We start from the raw sequence: 16,997 nt of genomic DNA, 5'->3' as shown, positions 1-16,997 counted from the left end.
TGAGAGTAGGCTGCGTGCACCATTTTGTACAGAGGACTTGAGCTGCTGGAGTTAGATATCCTCAGGGTGCTGGAACCAGTCCCATGGGTACCCAGGTGGTGCAGAGAAGAAGCCAATTCTGACTCGATGTTGAAAACTGTTTCTTTGACTCACTTTTAATTCCTCTTGTTATTATAATCATACCAATGGCTTCCTTAAAAGGACTCTGCCCCTCTGACAGCTGAAGACAAGCATCCTGGGTCCCTGACTTCCCAGAGTCCTGGTCCCTGAGCTGGCATTAAACTAAAGTCCTTTTGTTCAGAACCCTGTCCACCTGTAGATCGCAGGAAGGAAGAAATAAACACATCCCCTGCTGGAGGCTTGCCATTCTAGATGTTTGCAAGATTAATTGGCTTTTTACTTTGCTTCCTTACCTTCCCCACCTCCATCTCTGATTTACAAAAGAACCTGCCATCCAGACCCCATAAGATGGTTATTTAGAAGAGGCGCTAGCCTGCCATCTTCTCAGTCAGCTGGCTTTCCAATAAAGTTGTTTTCCTTGCCTCAACGCCTCGTCTCTGGGATCCATTGGCCTGTCGTGCCGTGAGCAGAGCAAGCTTAGACTTGGTAACACAGGGACAACCGTATCACGTTGACTTTTGGGCCCTAAGTCTTTGACCTCAAATGTGCTGTTTGAAAATCGATCCCTGGTAGTTGAATGAAGCAGACAGTGGCTTGGCCCGCTCTCCCTCCTGGAATTCACTTCGTTAAAAATCTTGTGTCACTCACTTAAATCTAATTAACATATTTAATTGGCATGTTGTGTAGTTCTGGAAGCTGCTTATTAGATTTCATAGGTGTCTCTGGCAGCACAAAATGTTAAATGAGCAAAATAATTGTGTTACAGTGAAATGAATATAAATTAATAAATGAGCTAAATGATGACTTCATGGAAAGTCCTGAGAACTTTGGGTTTAGGGTTATCTTCTCAGCATAAGATATGAAAATTGACTTTTTATGTGTATATGGAGGTTTTGGAGGAAAGAAATGTGCTTTTTATTTTAGATGGTGAAAATCTTGGGTGTATGCATGTGGTTTTAACCAGAATGAACATCTGTAAGGAGAGTGGGCTGGTGTCCTTTGAGACTGGACGAGCCTGGAGTTGGCTGGGGTAGTGGCAGGAGAGCCGGGCTGTGAGACGTCTCTGAGCAGGGAGGTGACGTCCCACCGCAGCTCTGGGGAGAGTGAGGGTCTACTGCCCTCTCTGATTCTGGACATGGTGCGGGGGAGCAAGAGGATGATATGAGAAGAGTGGTCCAGAGACTCGGAGCTCCTGGGGCAGCAGGTGAAGACGAGCATCCCGGGTCCCTGACCTCCCCAAGTCCTGGTCCCCGAGCTGGCATCCCAGGGCTCTTAGCCTCCAGCCCAGAGCCCTTCTGGCTGAGCCACCCTGCCTGCCACCCTCGAAGTGTTCCTTGTGGGAAGAAAATCGAGGGGCCAAAAAACCCCAGGGCTGTTAAACAGAGGCTGGCTTGTCCTGGTTCTTTAAAGGCTCTTGTGGTTGCAACAAACAAACCCACTCAGACCCATCAGGTGGTGGGCATTTGTTGAAGGTTCCCCCGCCTGGGGACCCAGCTGAACATGGGGTGCAGGAGGCAGGAGCCCAGCAAAAGGCTGACCCAGGGGGTGGCTGCCCTGCGGTTGTGTGCCCACCTACCAGCTTCTCTCTCCAGACATTCTCCTGCTGACCTCAGCCCAGGTTTGTCTACACCCTCCTCCCGCAACTCAGTCTCTGCTCCTCCCGCTCAGGCCGCCTCTCCTGCCTGAGCAGCTGGTGTCCTGAACCCAGATCCCAAAACAGACCATCATAATGGCTGGGAAAGCTCTGATTCTGAAAATGCTCCCCGCCGCCCCCAACATGTCCCTACCTGGAGGATGTGGTCCTTACAGAAGCTCTGACAGGTTAGGAATAGTTTTTCCATGTTTTAGACGTTGGAGGTAAGGCCCAGAAAGGGCAGGTTACTGGTTCAAGGTCACGCAACTCATAGGACACAGGCTGTCAGTGTCTCGTCTCTGAGGCCTCGTCCTGGGGGTTGAGCTCTCGAGTAACCCCGCCCCCTGTCACTGGCTGGGAATGAGCTCCTTAGCACGTCAGCCCCTCCTTTCTCACCTGTAACCAGATACACAGCAGTCGTGGATGGGTTAATATTTGGTTGTGTTAACCCGTGCGTGCTGGCTGCCTGATCTCTGGTGGATGCGATGTGTCCCACCCAGGGCACTGCTGGCTGAGCGTGGTATCTGGGCAGGTCCACGTCCCCCTCCAGGTGGTCACTCGATTGGGAGTCCTGGGGGACTTATGGTCAAATCATCCTTAGCAGGTTCTCTCTCCCATCTCCTGAAGAGCAGGTCCAGACCCTGTTCATCAGAGTGACCCCTGATTAGGGTGGACACGGGGAGTGTGGCCAGTTCAGGCACAGGGGTGGGGGTGGGGTGCTGGTGTCCTGCTGTCTTGCTGTCCCTGCTGCTGCCCAGGCTCCACTCAGGATCATTCAGCCTTCCTACGAGAGTGTGTCCCCCCAGGCCCCCTGCTCAGGGGTTCCTTCTCCTCCGCCTGAGGCAGCCCTCTCTCCAGTCCTCCATCTGAGGTGGGCGGAGCCACTGGCCAGAGTTTGGGGGGCAGGGGCCGTGCCACCTTTAAGAACATGTTTGCCCATTGGGGCAGCTGAGCTCCAGTGGGACACCCAGCAAAGGTCCTGGGAGACGGGGCCTCATCAGCCATGAAAAGTATCCATGTTTCCCTTTATTCCCGGGCGCCCTGACGGCATCACACCCAGGTCCTGGCTTCAGGGCCCATCTGCTGTCCTCTTAGTGTGGCTCTGAGTCACTTGCAGGGTGATCACAGGTCACCGGGTAGGTCCTGTCCCCTAGTGGACCCTGCGTTGCATCTGGAATGTTCTCCCAAGACTGCTGTGGGTCTGAAGGGCTATTGCTGTTCTATGTATCGACCAGAATCACGTGGCAGGGATGTGTCGTCAGGTAAATGGTACTTCTGAATCGATGTGGATAAAATCCCCTGTAAGACAAGTTCAATGTGTGTGCATTTATTTAAACAATAAAAAATTGGATTGTTAGAGCTTCAGCAGAGAGTGAAGGCAGCCGCATTTGTTCTTTGGGAACTTGTTTTAAATCCTTGTCTGAAGAGGCAGTTGATCTAACAGAGAGAGGAGGATGTCTGTCTTCCTGGAGAGACAGAGCAGTGCTGAGACCTGCTGATGCCCCAGGCCAGCAGGTCTCTGGGTGTTAGTGGGGGGTCCCCACCATGGACAGGACACCCCAGTTCACCTCGGCTCTAGCTCATGGCTTTAGGGGGAGAAGATGTGCTGGGGACAGGAGGTGGGAGCTTCCTGCGTTTCAGACACGAGGCTTGTCCAGGGGTGACACATGAGCCTAGCTGTTACAGGAGTTCATCTTTGGTTGAGCTTCTGATCTGCTGTGTCTCAGCAGGAGATAGGGTGGTGTCCCTGGCATTACAGGGTCCCAGTGTGGACACAGATGCCCCCTGGTGTGGACGCGGATGGCCGCCCTTGGGTTCCTGAGGACATCAAGGCTGGACGGCAGGTGACACGTGGTGTCCAGGGACTCAGCCGCCGTTGGCTTCCTGAAGGGGGAAGTTCACTCTGGTCCTGGCTGCCTGGGGGGCACTTCCTCACAGGGTGCTTCCTTCTGCTTCAGATTTTCTCCAGCACTGGTGGGGCTGCTGTCTGCTGGCTTCTGAGACTTTCTGAGAGGCCCTGTTGCAAAAGCAAAACATTACAATCTGGTTATTTATTGACGTCCATGAACACAATGAAAAACGGTGCTGGCATTCCAGGCTGCTCCTCCAAGTGCCACTGAGAGGGAGAAAGTGTTTGCTTTTCTGGGGCATTTATAGCAGCTGGCATTTATTCTAGCACTTTTTGTATTTAATAAAAGAATCCAAAAATACGTTTGAAGTGCTCGTTTCAGTCTGAAGACTAGAGGCTTCTTCTGAGGGGAGGAGGCAGCCCCCCAGCAGTACATCCAGCTTTCCAGGGCCTTGGGAGGAATGTCGGGGTCACCCCGAGCACCAGCCCAAGCCCGGGCTCCCAGGAGCCTGTGACTTCACTGAGGGTTGAGTTTCTTCTAGGTGAAAAACAGTCTGTGCCCCACAGTGACAGCGAGGCCTTGGGTGTCCTGAGGGTACCTGGTGTGGGGCCCAGTTCGGGGGGGACTCTGGCTGCACCCCTACATCGACCACCAGGGTCATGTGCCTTGTGGCCTGATGGGTGGGGGTTACCTGCTGGACACCCCCTCCCTCTGACTTTCTGTGTTGCCCTCCTGGGGAGAAATGACCATCACAACCACACTTTCTCTACAGTTTTATTCAGTGAAATAAAAAAGGCTATTATTTACATCAGTGTTCTACATTTTTCATACTCTCCCACCAAATGATTTTCTAGTGAATCACAAATATAGATCCTGGAAATGGATCAATTTGATGTCTTATTATTAACCAAAGTTGACATTAAAAGCCCAGAGAATAGCTTTTATGTTTGCATCACTCCTGGCTACTTGTCCAGAGCATCCAGCAGTTCTGACCATCTCTTACAAGCCCCAGGGTGGCCCCACCCCACAGCACATGTCCAGGTGTGCCGGCTGCTGGTGGAACAGACTGCTGTATCAGGCACACTTGTGGTTGGTGGAAGGCAGGGGTCACGCCTTGCAGGCAGACTCAAGGGGTCAGGAACAGCCAGGGTTGTGGGTCTTTAACTGTCTGTCCACAAGGAGGGGGAGCTCTCAGGACTTTCTGACACTCTCATTGCTTTAAACCCTCCTGTAATTGGGTGATTTTGCCTACATGAGCTTTAACAAAAGCTACGATCTAGCTCTCTCCCTTGATTGCAATCAAATTGGAGTCTTATTTTTATAGGTTGTTGCTGACAGGTTGTAAACTTCCAAAATGTTGATTCTTCTCCTGTGGAATTTCAGGACACTGAGTGAGCAGACGGTTAATGAGACGACAAGTTCCCCGCCTCTCGTTGTACCTAATTATGTGGCCCTTGGGGCACACTTTTCTTATTGTTGCATTTCCACAGCCATGTGCATTTCAAGTCACCTGCAAACTGTTTAAAACCATTGACTGTGCCTGGTGTCCCTTCCTTTTCCAGTCAAACGGCCTGACACTCCTGGGATAGGAACACCAGTAGGTGCAACACACAAGGCTGAGGCTCAAATTAATCATTTTTAGGGGAATAATCAATTCAGGAAATATTTTATGAGACACGTGTGGTATGCAAAACACCGCGCTGTACACAATGAGAAAATGCAAGGTACTGTTTTCCCAGCTAGAAGCAAATATTTTTGCAGAGGAGATAACTCCAATTAATTTAAATAATTGCTTTATTACGGAGTCAGCAAATCTTTTCTGAGAAATATTTCAAGCTTTGCAGACACCAGTAATCTACCTGTGTTGTGGTAGCAGGCTGGTGGCCGAGGACAATATGCAGATGCAATTGGAGAGAGACAGGGAAGATTGCAGGTTGAGAGTCAAGGGGGGCCATGTAAGGCTGGTGGTGGGGGAGGCAGGGACAATGCCCTTGAGGGGGAGGTGGGCTTGGACACATGAGCCGGAGGAGGTTCCTGGCTGACACAGAGGGGAGGTGATTGGAGACAGAGAGGGCATTTGCTAACCCGTTGAGAGTCCACGAGGACTCAAAGGCCCTGGGGACTCTGCTCAGGGCTGGGTTTTCTTGACTGCTGAGTCCTGTTTCAAGGAAAGTGGGATCATCAGCGAATCTGTGGGTTTGAGAGGGGCCCGCTTGCACCAGTGAGCTGTTTCTGGTCACCCTCAGCAGCCTGGCTTGGGGAGACCCTGTCCCATGGTGCTCTCTGGGTCTCCTCTGGCAGGGGGGCACTCTCCTTGTGTCATATGGCTGGACACGCAGGCCTTGCCCATGTTTTTACAGGCAGAAATGGTAATTGAGGACAATGCAGTCCAGATGGTGGAGGTGGTGTGGCAGGTGTAATGAGCCCCCTCATGGCCAGCTGTGTGGATGTCAGAGTGCTGGGGCCTCCGCTGCAGGGTCACCAGGCAAGGGGTGAACGCAGTAGCCAGGCTGGGGCTACCACAAATCATCTGGGTTATTCAGGCCAGACTTGTGGGCACCTTCGTTTCTTTGTTTTTGGCAGAAGATCCCTCTGCTTAACGGGGACACTTAAATGTGGTGTTTTTCTGGTCCATTGAGTAGGCCCAGCTCTTCTGACCTGGCCACCATTTTGGAGGAAGTGGTGACCTGGTCTGCCTTGCTTTCTTCCCCAAATGGGGAAACAGTGACAGTGGTCAGAACGAGCTGGTTTGCGGTCATGCCCCAGCTCCGTGGGGGCAGTCTGCAGATGGCAGTGACCTACATGGGCACCAGCCTCTTAGCTTCTTCTTGGTTGTGTCTCTTCCCAAAAAGGGGCTTGTCAAGTCACTCAGCCTCGTGGGGATGTTTGGGGAAACCACGGCTTACCAAAACCAGATTTATTTGAGGTGCTTGGGTACGGAAAGCAAGAGAGTTTTTAAAAAATCTCCTTTCTTGAGCAGCCATCATTTTCAAAATGCAGAGTGTTTATGGTATTTATTACTGTGGGAAAAGACTTTGATTATTAGGATTTAATTTTCATTAGCCTGCTGCGCTTTGTGCTGGTTTGGATGAAGGCACTTGAGTGCACATGTGGTCACTTCTGCAGCTGTCAGCATGGTCCTCAAGTCGGGTTTTATCCGAAAGTGGCAGGGGACAGTGGACGGGTCCGGGAGATGGCTCCGGCTTGCATTCCAGCTGCAGGGTGGGATTTCTATCCTGAGCGACAGTTTCAAGGCCTGACTTTTAGCTCTGGAGATGGGTTTGCATTCCTGGGACTCCAGGGCAGCCACCACAGTTGGTGGAGGTCCGAGCAGGGACCCAGGAGCTTCATCCTTGACAGAGGTGCTGGACTCACTCCAGGTCATGTGCGCATGTGTCCTGCTTCTATGAATTGCTAATTTATGACCTTCCTCTGAGAGATGCCACCTCAGCTGCAGCAGCCTTGTTATTTAAATTAAGGGCAGTTCAGACAGAGGGAGCGAGGTGAGCTCCTATGACCTGGTACCCAGCCTCCTGGCAGCAGCAATGCAGGTCTGCTAATGACCCAGGGGTCAACCTGGAGAGAAATCACTTAGCCTGGTTCAGAGGTGAGCGAGCAGAGAAATTGTGGAGAGAGATGTCTTAATAGTTCTAACAGTTGGGTTTGGGATCCCAGAGGGCACGCCAGAGGCATCACTGTAAAAGAAGTGGAATCAGAGTAGACAATTCGAGCTCCCGGAAGAGAAGCTGAGGGGACGAAAAGTACGTCCCCAGTCATTCCTCCTACATTTACTTTTTTTAACAGTTTTCTTGAGATAGAATTAACATTCCCTACAATTCACACAGGGGCTTCTAGTTCATGCAGGCGTGTGAGAGCAGCACATAGTCATCATTGAGAAGTTTCCGTCACCCTGAAACAGTCTTCCACTTCCTTCCCCCCACCTCCGGAGCCCCCACTGTTCTGCTTCCTGTGTCTAGGTTTCCCGTTTCTGGGTTTTCCTGTGCAGGGACCGTACAGTTAGTGACCTTCAAAGACAGACTTCTTTACTCAGATAAGGTTTTCCAGGCTCACCCATGGTAGCAGGAACCAGCATTCCAGTCCTTTTCGAGGCCGAGTATCATTCTGCTGTGTAGATAGTACCCCGTTGAGTTTACCATCCCTGCTGATGGACCCTGGGGATGTTGCCACCTCTGCGTTTGCTTGTGATGATTGCACAGAAAGACCAGTCTGCACCGTCCATTCTGGAGTCCAAACCGTCCTTTTTCTCACATGAGAACTTCCTGGTGATTAAAGGGACAGTATTAGGTCAGACTAAGGGTCCGGCCAGTCTCGGGACTCTTCTGAGGTCTCTGGCCAGTAAGCAGGGATGGCCGTGCAGAGTCCAGGTGCCCCTGGAGGAGAGGAGGTCCCTACATGCAGCCTCCTCTGCCCGTGTGCACTCGGCGTGCAGGGTCTCCGTGTCGGGACGTTCTGGTAAATGTCCCTGGGCTCTGGGTTTGTGGGCGGGGGCTGTGGCTGGGCTGCGTTGAGCCCCCTGCCCACACCAGCCCTCCCAGGAGTTCCAGTGTCAGGTCAGTTCTGACCTACCCAGGGACCCTCGCTCTCCCACCCACAGGAGGGCTTCCTAGGCTCAGGATGGGGCCACGTGTGCCGTCCACCTGCCCCCACATGCCATCCCCTCCTGCCCCTGTGTGCTGTCCCCTCCTGCCGCCCATGCCCCAGTGGCCCATCCTGCCCCATCCAGGCTCACCTCCCTGCCTCTGGCTGACGACTGGGCAGGTACCTGGTGTCCTCCGAGCCCCGGGTGGGTGATCAGGGAGCAGCGGAGACAGAGGGCTTGCCCACTCTGTCTGCATCCAGGCGACCTGGCCTGCAGACAAGTGTCTGCTGCTTATTCCGAGGCCCAGGCACGTTCCTGCCTGCCCCCTCCCAGCGGGGCATGGCAGGAGCTGTTGTACGTGGGAGCCCACGTTCCCTGGAGGCTGCTTAATTCAGTCCCCGTTTGCACCTCTCCTGGCGCACACGGCGGTTTCTCCCTCATTGGAGCTATTTTTGGGTCCTTTTCTGGAAGACGAGTCTTTCCCCGCAGGCAGCCTCTGACCATGCCAGATGGCTCTGTGGTGTTTTATTTTTCTGAGCACTTTCTATTCCTGGTTTCGTAGGTACTCAGTTAACCCAGAATTCTGATAAGGTGTTTAAAATAGCCTTTGGACTCCTGTGAGCTGTTGGACTTCTAAAGTTACTCTTCTGCTTTTTGTCACCACTCGACTCTGGGGCCGAGGCAGGTAATTGGATGTTTCTCCGTTCCCTCCTCTGGGTGTCCTGTTGCCCATGCCTGCCCTGCAGTGAGCAGGGCGGCAGCGTGACCAGCTCTTATGGAAGATTCCAGGGAAGTGTGTTTGCTGATCCCGAGGCACGTGCTTTTTAAAAGCAGGAATCCCCGTATGTTAGCAGTGGACAGTAGACCTCTTTGGTCGTCTTGTTCTTAACTACTCAGAGGCCAAGCGGGGTTGGGTTGCTCCAGGTCATGAGCTGGTTCTCTGAAATCCTGTCCACCCTCGGGGCATGTCAGGTGGCCTCTGGGGTGGTTACTCCCTGGGCCCATCACAGGCCACCTCTGAGGGAGTGGAGGCTGACCTCGGTCTGTGGGTGCGTCCCCCTGCCCTGTCCTGGCTTACCCTGAGGAAAGGCCTCCTTCCTGCCTTTGCGCAAAGACCCTGACTTGTTTCCACAGAGTCCCACAGACAGTGGACCGGCCCAGGCTGGCAGTCTGAGCTGGGACTCGTCTAGTGTGAGCTGCCCTATCAGTGGACCTTCAGGGCATGTGGGGTCAGCTCCCTGCAGGAGTGTGGCCCTGAGAAGATCCCTTAGAGGCTCCTTCCAGACGTCGGGATGGTTACTTTCAGGAACTTCGGGGACTGTGAGTGACCTGATGGTGTGGATTGCAAATAAAAAATAGAGTAGGACACACCCGCAGTCTCGCCCTGTGAGATCACAGCTACAGTGTCATGTGTGTGGCAGTGAAATGTATGTCCCCAGAGAATAAATCCTTAATAGTACAAGACGGGGGTTACTTGAAGATCCAGCTGACAAGACTCAGAGCTGGGGATGGGGAGGGGCTGCCTCACAGAGTCTGGCAGTGTGTGTCCCCAGACTTTGTCAACGTCTGGAGGCAGCCTGGTGGTCCCAGCCCAGGACTTGTGGCCAGCCTCTGTGTGGGGAGCTGGGGGTGGGGCCAGGTGCTCGGCCAGGGCACAGAGTCCCCGAGGGAGGCAGGGGCCAACATCTGTCTCTGCGGAGATTGTGGCGCTGCCCTGTCCAGGGGCCAGTGGGGTATTACATGTGGCCTCCATGTTTTCTTAGGGCAGCCCTGGGGGTACTACCATTTCCAGTTTCCAGAAGGACAGAATGAAACCCAAACTCCAGATGCGTGTCGGTAGAGGTGCCACTGAGGGTCCCCTAGGGCCAGGGGGTTAGGGTTTTGCAGGAGGATAGACCCCCCACAGACCCCAAAGCCTCCTCCATCCTGTGAACTGTGGCAACAAGCCCCCATCCTGTGGACTGTCCTCATCCTTCTCACCCATCCTGGCTTTTCCCGGGTCTGCTCTGGCCCTGTGTCCTGACTGGTCAGGGGCCCCCAGAGCCCCTGCCCTGGCTTGAGTCTGCAGCCCGGATCCCAGACTTACTGTCACAGTCACCAGGCATGCTTTGCCCTGAGATGCTGACAGCTCCCTGGGTGACCCTGGTACAGGGGCTTCCCTGGCAAAGGGGGAACGCCTTCCAGCAAAGCTGGGGTTTGGGCTTCTCTGGTCAACACAGCGGGGCCAGCCTGCATCCCTGCCCTCATCTGTCAGGGAGCCTGGGAAGGGAAGGTGAAGAAAGCAGGGGGCTGTCTACATGGCAGACACACTGCCATCAGGAGGAACTGGCTTCCTGCTTGGACATGCAGACCAAGTGACAGCCCTGGAGCCCAGAGTGACAGGCCCTTGGGAAGCGTCAGCCACGACCTGTGACCTCATCACTGAGGACAGAGTCTGGTTCCTTGGTGCTTCTGTTCAGAAGTGGGGCTCCCATCATGTGGCCAGCATGTTCTTCTCCCACAGGGTGCAGACGTGCCCGGACCCCAGACCTGCCCTCTGTGCCCACGAGGGTGGGGCAGGTGATCTGTCTCTGTTCCCGCCCAGAATCCCTGCAGTTTCTGTCTCATGAGGGTCCCTCTCGTCCCCCTCCCTCCTTGAGTCTGGGTCTTTGATGGACTGCACGGTGGGACAGACCCTGCAGATCCTCCAGTGATGCCTTCGAGACCCTCAAACATGCACACATTGATACTTGGGAGAACGTTCTGAACATGAGAATCAGAATATTCTATGTTCGAGAGAATGTCAGAGAATGGGAATATTCTACCTTGGAGAAAACGTTAGAAGACCGATCACACGTGGTCAGGATCTCCTCCTTGCACCAACCCAAGTGCACAGGAGAGAAGACAAAAGGAAAGTCTGGGGAAGCTGGGGTCTTCATCACTTTTGTTCAAATTCAGTTAGTTTTACATGATTGCTTTTCCTTCCGGTCTGTGAGTCCAAGATCTTGGATGAACAGTGAAACAAAACCTTGATTTTGTAAGCATGCCAGCTGAGTCAGCATCTTCACTCTTGTTCAGTCGCTCAGTCGTGTCCGAGTCTTTGCGACCCCATGAACTGCAGCATGCCAGGCTTCCCTGTCCTTCACCATCTCCTGGAGCTTGCTCAAACTCCTGTCCGTTGAGTTGGTAATGCCATCCAACCATCTCATCCTCTGCCACCCCTTTTTCCTCCCGGTGCCTTCACTCTGAGAACCGGCAAGAACTTCTTAACATTGTCAATGTCAGGTCAACAGGGAGCACGTGGTCCATGTTTGGGATTTGCCACTTGTCCCTTAAAATTCATTCTGTGGGTTTCATTAAAACACAGTTCATTGGTTACTTTTCCTTGTAATGTGTCTCTGGTTGCTCTGATCCAGACCAGGGCTCCTCAACACCGTGGCTGCTTCTCAGATGAGCAGGTGAACACCTTGCCTCCCCTTCCCTGCAATGTCAGGTGCCAACCTCACTGTCCCAGAGAGGCTGTTGGGGGTGGGAGGAAGGTCTCCCCAGCCCTGCTGTCCAAGGCTGCAAATCTCTGATGACCCCAAGCCCCTTGTTCTGTAAAAACCTCATTCTGTGTCTGCAGGTCGTTTTGTGGGTGTCATTCTCTGAACCAGGCATGGGGGCCACACCGAAGGCTTTCTTACTTCCTAGGCAAATGATTTTGGAAACGTGACTTTTAAATTACAGCAGTGTATGTGACCATCTAAGCTCACAGAGAGAATAGGTTTGAGAAACTTCCTCACGTGTGGGGGGTGGGGAGCATGGATGACAAGTCAGGCCAGCTCTACCCAGGCTCCACAGGGCCACGTCTCCTGTCTGTGCCAGGCTGGGCAGGGGTCTCCCCTTGTCCTCCCAGCACCACCTCACCTGTGGAGGTGACACTCAGGTGGGCTCTCTCCATGTCCCTGCAGCACCACGTCACCTGTGGAGGTGACACTCAGGTGGGCTCTCTCCATGTCCCTGCAGCACCACGTCACCTGTGGAGGTGACACTCAGGTGGGCTCTCTCCATGTCCCTGCAGCACCACGTCACCTGTGGAGGTGACACTCAGGTGGGCTCTCTCCATGTCCCTGCAGCACCACGTCACCTGTGGAGGTGACACTCAGGTGGGCTCTCTCCATGTCCCTGCAGCACCACGTCACCTGTGGAGGTGACACTCAGGTGGGCTCTCTCCATGTCCCTGCAGCACCACGTCACCTGTGGAGGTGACACTCAGGTGGGCTCTCTCCATGTCCCTGCAGCACCACGTCACCTGTGGAGGTGACACTCAGGTGGGCTCTCTCCATGTCCCTGCAGCACCACGTCACCTGTGGAGGTGACACTCAGGTGGGCTCTCTCCATGTCCCTGCAGCACCACGTCACCTGTAGAGGTGACACCTGTGTGAGCAGCGCTCCTGGACCTCGGCTGACCTTCCTCCTGTCCTCGTGTTTACCGTGGAGGCCAGCTGTAGGTTGTGGGCTGTGTGTTTACTTAAAAGTAAAAGGCCGTGTTTCTCTCAGCTCCCAGCAGCGCTGAGATGACTCTACTCACTTTCTGGAAAGCGTTTAGAGACCTGGTGGCAGTGGGACCCTCTGGGCATCTCCTGGACTCTGAGGTCACTGAGGTCGTGGAGCACTTTGTGACTGAAGGTGTGAGGATGGAGGGCTGGCCCCCGCCCCCTGGATCCTGCTCAGCATCAGATGTTATTCTGCAGGCTCTGCAGGGTGTTGTTAACACAGACCTGACCCAAGGGCTCTGTGGTCACCACTCTGACCCCGCTCTGCCCCCGAGCTTGCCTTGAATTAGGAAGGTCACCAGTGATTGGCCGAGCTCTGCCTCTGGGAGTGGGAGTTGTGCGTGAGCCCTTGGGGCTGGGGCAGGACCCTCCTGGATCATTCAGAGGGAAGGGTGGGGGCTGAGGTCCAAGCATCCTGTTGTATAATTACACCCTTGTCCAGCAGAGAGGACTGTTTATAGGGGCTTAGTTTTATGAGCTACGGTTATTAGTTCTGCACCATGCTGGTGGATGGTAATCATTAGCGTAAGCCATGTATCTGACTAAATAAAGAATTTGTCTCAAATTTATGCCAATTTAAAGATGTCTCCTGTGTTCTCTTGTCTCTGGGGGAGGGGAGGCCTGTTGCTATGGAGACAGCAAAAGAAAGAGTGACAGCAAAAAGGCTCCGCTTCAATTTTGAAAATATTGGTGACACAGATGATTATGTATGTAACGATGTTGTGTGGCAGAGTTATCTTCCTTGGAAATGTGTGTCTTGGAATTTCACGGTGAAACGGTGTTTCTATGAGGAGCACGACGCTGTTTGTGTGTTGTTAGGATGTTGTCATGTGAACGATGAGGGTGTGATTGTTCCTGGGGGTGGGCAGGATGGAGGGACAGCTGCTGTAGGAGGTGGTGTGTCACCCATAGAAACTGGAAATAAGGCAGATGTCGTAAGACTCACTGAGATTTGTCAGTGGCTAAATGTGAACCTATATCACACATTTGAGAGACCAATTTGACAAACCGACACATGCTGTTTCCTTCTGTCCTCACGTCTCGCTCAGGTTTGGAATCCTGTCTTCTGCCCGTGTGAATGGAGAAGCCTCCAAACCCAGCCCCGAGCTGGGATTCCAATGCGGTTTAAGACACGAGGGCACTTCAGTGTGGACCGGGTCAGCCCCACAGTTCAGTGAACGTTCACTGAACGCCTGTGCTGGACACTCAGGCTGTTTCTGCCGGGCCCATGCTCCAGGTTTAAGGTCCCAGGGACATGAAGTCACTGTCCCGGGGTGGGGGACTGTGCATCAACACAGTCACCAGTTCCAAGCCTGAGTTTTGTTTAACATCTTGGTTATTGATGCTAGAAGCACCTGTTAACGGGGATTTAACAGGATTCACAGATGATGTTACATCGAGAGGAAGTATGGCAGTAGGTGGTGAAGCCACATCTGGGAAAGCGGAGGGCCTGCCAGCCTGCAGGGGGCCAGGGGACGGGCCTTAGGAGATCAGAGGGCTGTCATGTCCCCTTCTGTGCCTCAGCCTGGAACCCTGAACCCTCTGGGCAGCAGGTTGGCTCCAGGGTCCAGGGAGCAGCTGAACCTGGGGGCGCTTTGGAGGATTCCATGTTCAGTGAATGGGCTGGTCCAGTGGCCCGTAGCCGGCTGGTCACAGTCCCAGGCTTCCTGGAAGAGGAACCAGAGGACAAGCCTGATTTCCTGTGTGTCTCATCCTCTGAGGAGCCACCTACCTGCCTCTGCTGAGGGCCTCGCCGGTGACCCTTCCCTGTGGCCAGGAGGTCAGGTCTTGCCTCTGATGCTAGTCCTGTAGGCCCCATGCTGCCTCTCTTGGGCGACAGTGCTTGGCTGCTTCCAGGATGCGAGGGGGAGTTGAAAGTTGCCTGTGGGCACCTTCCTCTGAAGGGGGATGTCAGGTTCCCGGGACACATGTTGTGTGAGGTCCTCTGCATGCTCCGGCGTGGTCACAGGGGAGTGACGCCAACCAGTTAACCTCAGGCTGAGCATGTCAGCCCCTGGAGGGGGCTTGGTGGCTCTGGTCCAAGCCCAGCATTGGCTGGTGGGCCAAGGCTGCAGAGCCAGCAGTTAGGTCGCAGAGCTGGCCGCTGCGCAGAGGGGTGAGGAAGAGTCTGTCTCTCTGGGTTGTGTTGGTCCCAGCAGAGCAAGTGCTGCTGCCTCACCGCCTTCTCCATCCCCGAGCAGCTTCTCACAGAGCTGAGTTAGCCCCGAGTGTAGAGGAAGGGGGCTCTAGGGACCCAGCCGGGCACACTGTCTACTGACCATCAGCTCCATGAACTGCGGTTGGAAGCCATGCTCTGTGTAAAGGTGGACAGGCCCACGTAGCAGAGGAGAAAGCCAGGACCCCAAGAGAGAAGATGCCCTAAGCCCGGCCTCATGTCCAGTCCAGCTGGACCATCGAAATAACAAAGAGCAGAGGTGAACCCTGAGGCCTGGGGGAGGGAAGCCAGGCTCTGATGGGGGTACTACCTCAGCCTTGTCCCCAGACTTGCTGGGTGGGCAAAGTCACTCACCTACTGATCGTCTGATAGAACTCGATGTAAATGGAAATTGTGGGGAAATATAACTAGGCTTTACCATTTTAAAAGTTGTTAAGTGTCTGCTTCAGTGGCATTGAGCACATTCATGTCACTATGCAGCCATCACACCCTCGTGTGCAGAACTTTCTCATCTTCCTAAAGTGAAGCTTGGTCCCCATTAAATGCTGGCTCCCCCAGCCCCTGCCACCTATCTATTTCTTGTCTCTCCTATCTACTTCCTGCCCCCATCTACTTCCTACCCCCATCTACTTCCTACCCCCATCTATTTCCTGTCTCCCATCTATTTCCTGTCCCCATCTACTTCCTGTCCCCCATCTACTTCCTGCCCCCCATCAACTTCCTTTCCCCATCTACTTCCTGTCTCTATGGACGAGACACCTCTGGGGACCTCACAGTACTGGAGTCACACAGCACTTGTCCTCCTGGGTCTGGCTTATATCCCTGAGCATCGTGTCCTCCAGGGTCACCCATGCTGTGGCAGGTGTCAGTCTCCTTCCTCTTCAAGATGAGCAACATTGCACGGCATGGATGGACCACATTCCATTTATCCATCATCTGCTGCTGGGTTGCTTTTGCAGACATTTTTGTAGGCTATTCTGGGAACAGTCACTCAGTATAATTCTGGTTTTCCTTGGAGCTTTGATCATGTTTTATTCTTATTTTTAGTGTATGGCGTGTCCTTGGAGAACTGGGAGGCCCTTTCTATAGACACAGACCTGGGGCTACAGGTACCACACTGAGAGCCAGGTGGCCGCTGGGCTCCCATGAGACTGTTACCTGCTAGTCTGGGGTCACTGCCTGTCCTCCAGGTCTCCCTGGTCTTGACCTTAGTTGCTCTGCTGGTTTGTCCAGATGAAGGTTGATTGAGAGAGAGCTCATTCTCCTTTCACTGAGAGAGGATGTCACCTTGGCCTTCTCCAGACCTCAGGCATCTTTAGAATGTCCACCTCAGGGAAGTTTACTTAGCCTCCCATCATGAGTGTTTGGTGAACAGAATCAGAGCTCAGAACAGGAACACAAAGCCTAAGGGGGACTGAAGTGTACCAGTAGCTGGAGGAATCTCATATTCCAGGCTTTGGGAGTGGGGCTGTGTTTTAACTCTGAGTAACCATGGCAGTCAACACAGATGATCACCCCACTCTGAGCAGTGAATGCTGGTCTGGCCTGCGTGAGGGCAGGCGGGGCCCTTTTACTGGCCCATGCCAGGGCCAAGCCTCACTGTTTGTAAACCTGGGCCCTCAAAGGCTGTCCATGCCTCTGGGCTAGGGCGGGGTTGGACCCAGCAGAGCTGGTGGGCGATGGTCTGGGAAGCAAATGCAGCCATAACTTTGTTTTTAGAAGAGAGCTGGGACCTTGAGCAAACAGGCCCAGACCTCTCAACCTGAGATGCCCCTCTGTGGGGCTGGGACCCCTCCTATCCCCGGATTTCTGATGCCACCAGTCTCATCAGAACGTGCACTTCTCACAGTGGCCAGGGCCTCTTCTGAGTGTGCTGTGGCCAGCATCCCCTTCTCCTGGATGTGGCCAGTGGCCAGCATCCCCTTCTCCTGGATGGCACTGCTGGGCTGGACCCATCCCTCCTTCACAGACAGAGGAGCTGAGCCCAGGGTGGCAGGGACCTTCCCCATTAAACTGGGTGCAGGGCGAACCCCAGAGCTGGACAAGGGCCAGGCTCAGACTCCACGCTGGGGCTCTTCTCCTGACCTGCAGTGAGCAGGTG

The 16,997-nt window shown here is 53.8% G+C and overlaps 1 protein-coding gene and 1 long non-coding RNA gene across 4 annotated transcripts in view; one reads left to right on the top strand and one right to left on the bottom strand.

The window, feature by feature from the left end:
* SH3RF3 (SH3 domain containing ring finger 3) overlaps nt 1-16,997 on the top strand; it is a 162,860-nt gene that overhangs the window by 21,756 nt on the left and 124,107 nt on the right. The window lies entirely within an intron of this gene.
* On the bottom strand, nt 1,266-9,151 carry LOC101904133 (uncharacterized). Its single transcript, XR_236371.5, has 3 exons — nt 8,354-9,151; nt 7,675-7,883; nt 1,266-3,770 (listed from the first exon to the last, which is right to left on the bottom strand). It is a non-coding gene; the product is annotated as an uncharacterized lncRNA (long non-coding RNA).

The sequence above is a fragment of the Bos taurus genome, chromosome 11, assembly GCF_002263795.3.
Source record: "Bos taurus isolate L1 Dominette 01449 registration number 42190680 breed Hereford chromosome 11, ARS-UCD2.0, whole genome shotgun sequence".
NCBI classification, from domain to species: domain Eukaryota; kingdom Metazoa; phylum Chordata; class Mammalia; order Artiodactyla; family Bovidae; genus Bos; species Bos taurus.
This window is presented reverse-complemented; position numbering and strand designations above follow the sequence as displayed.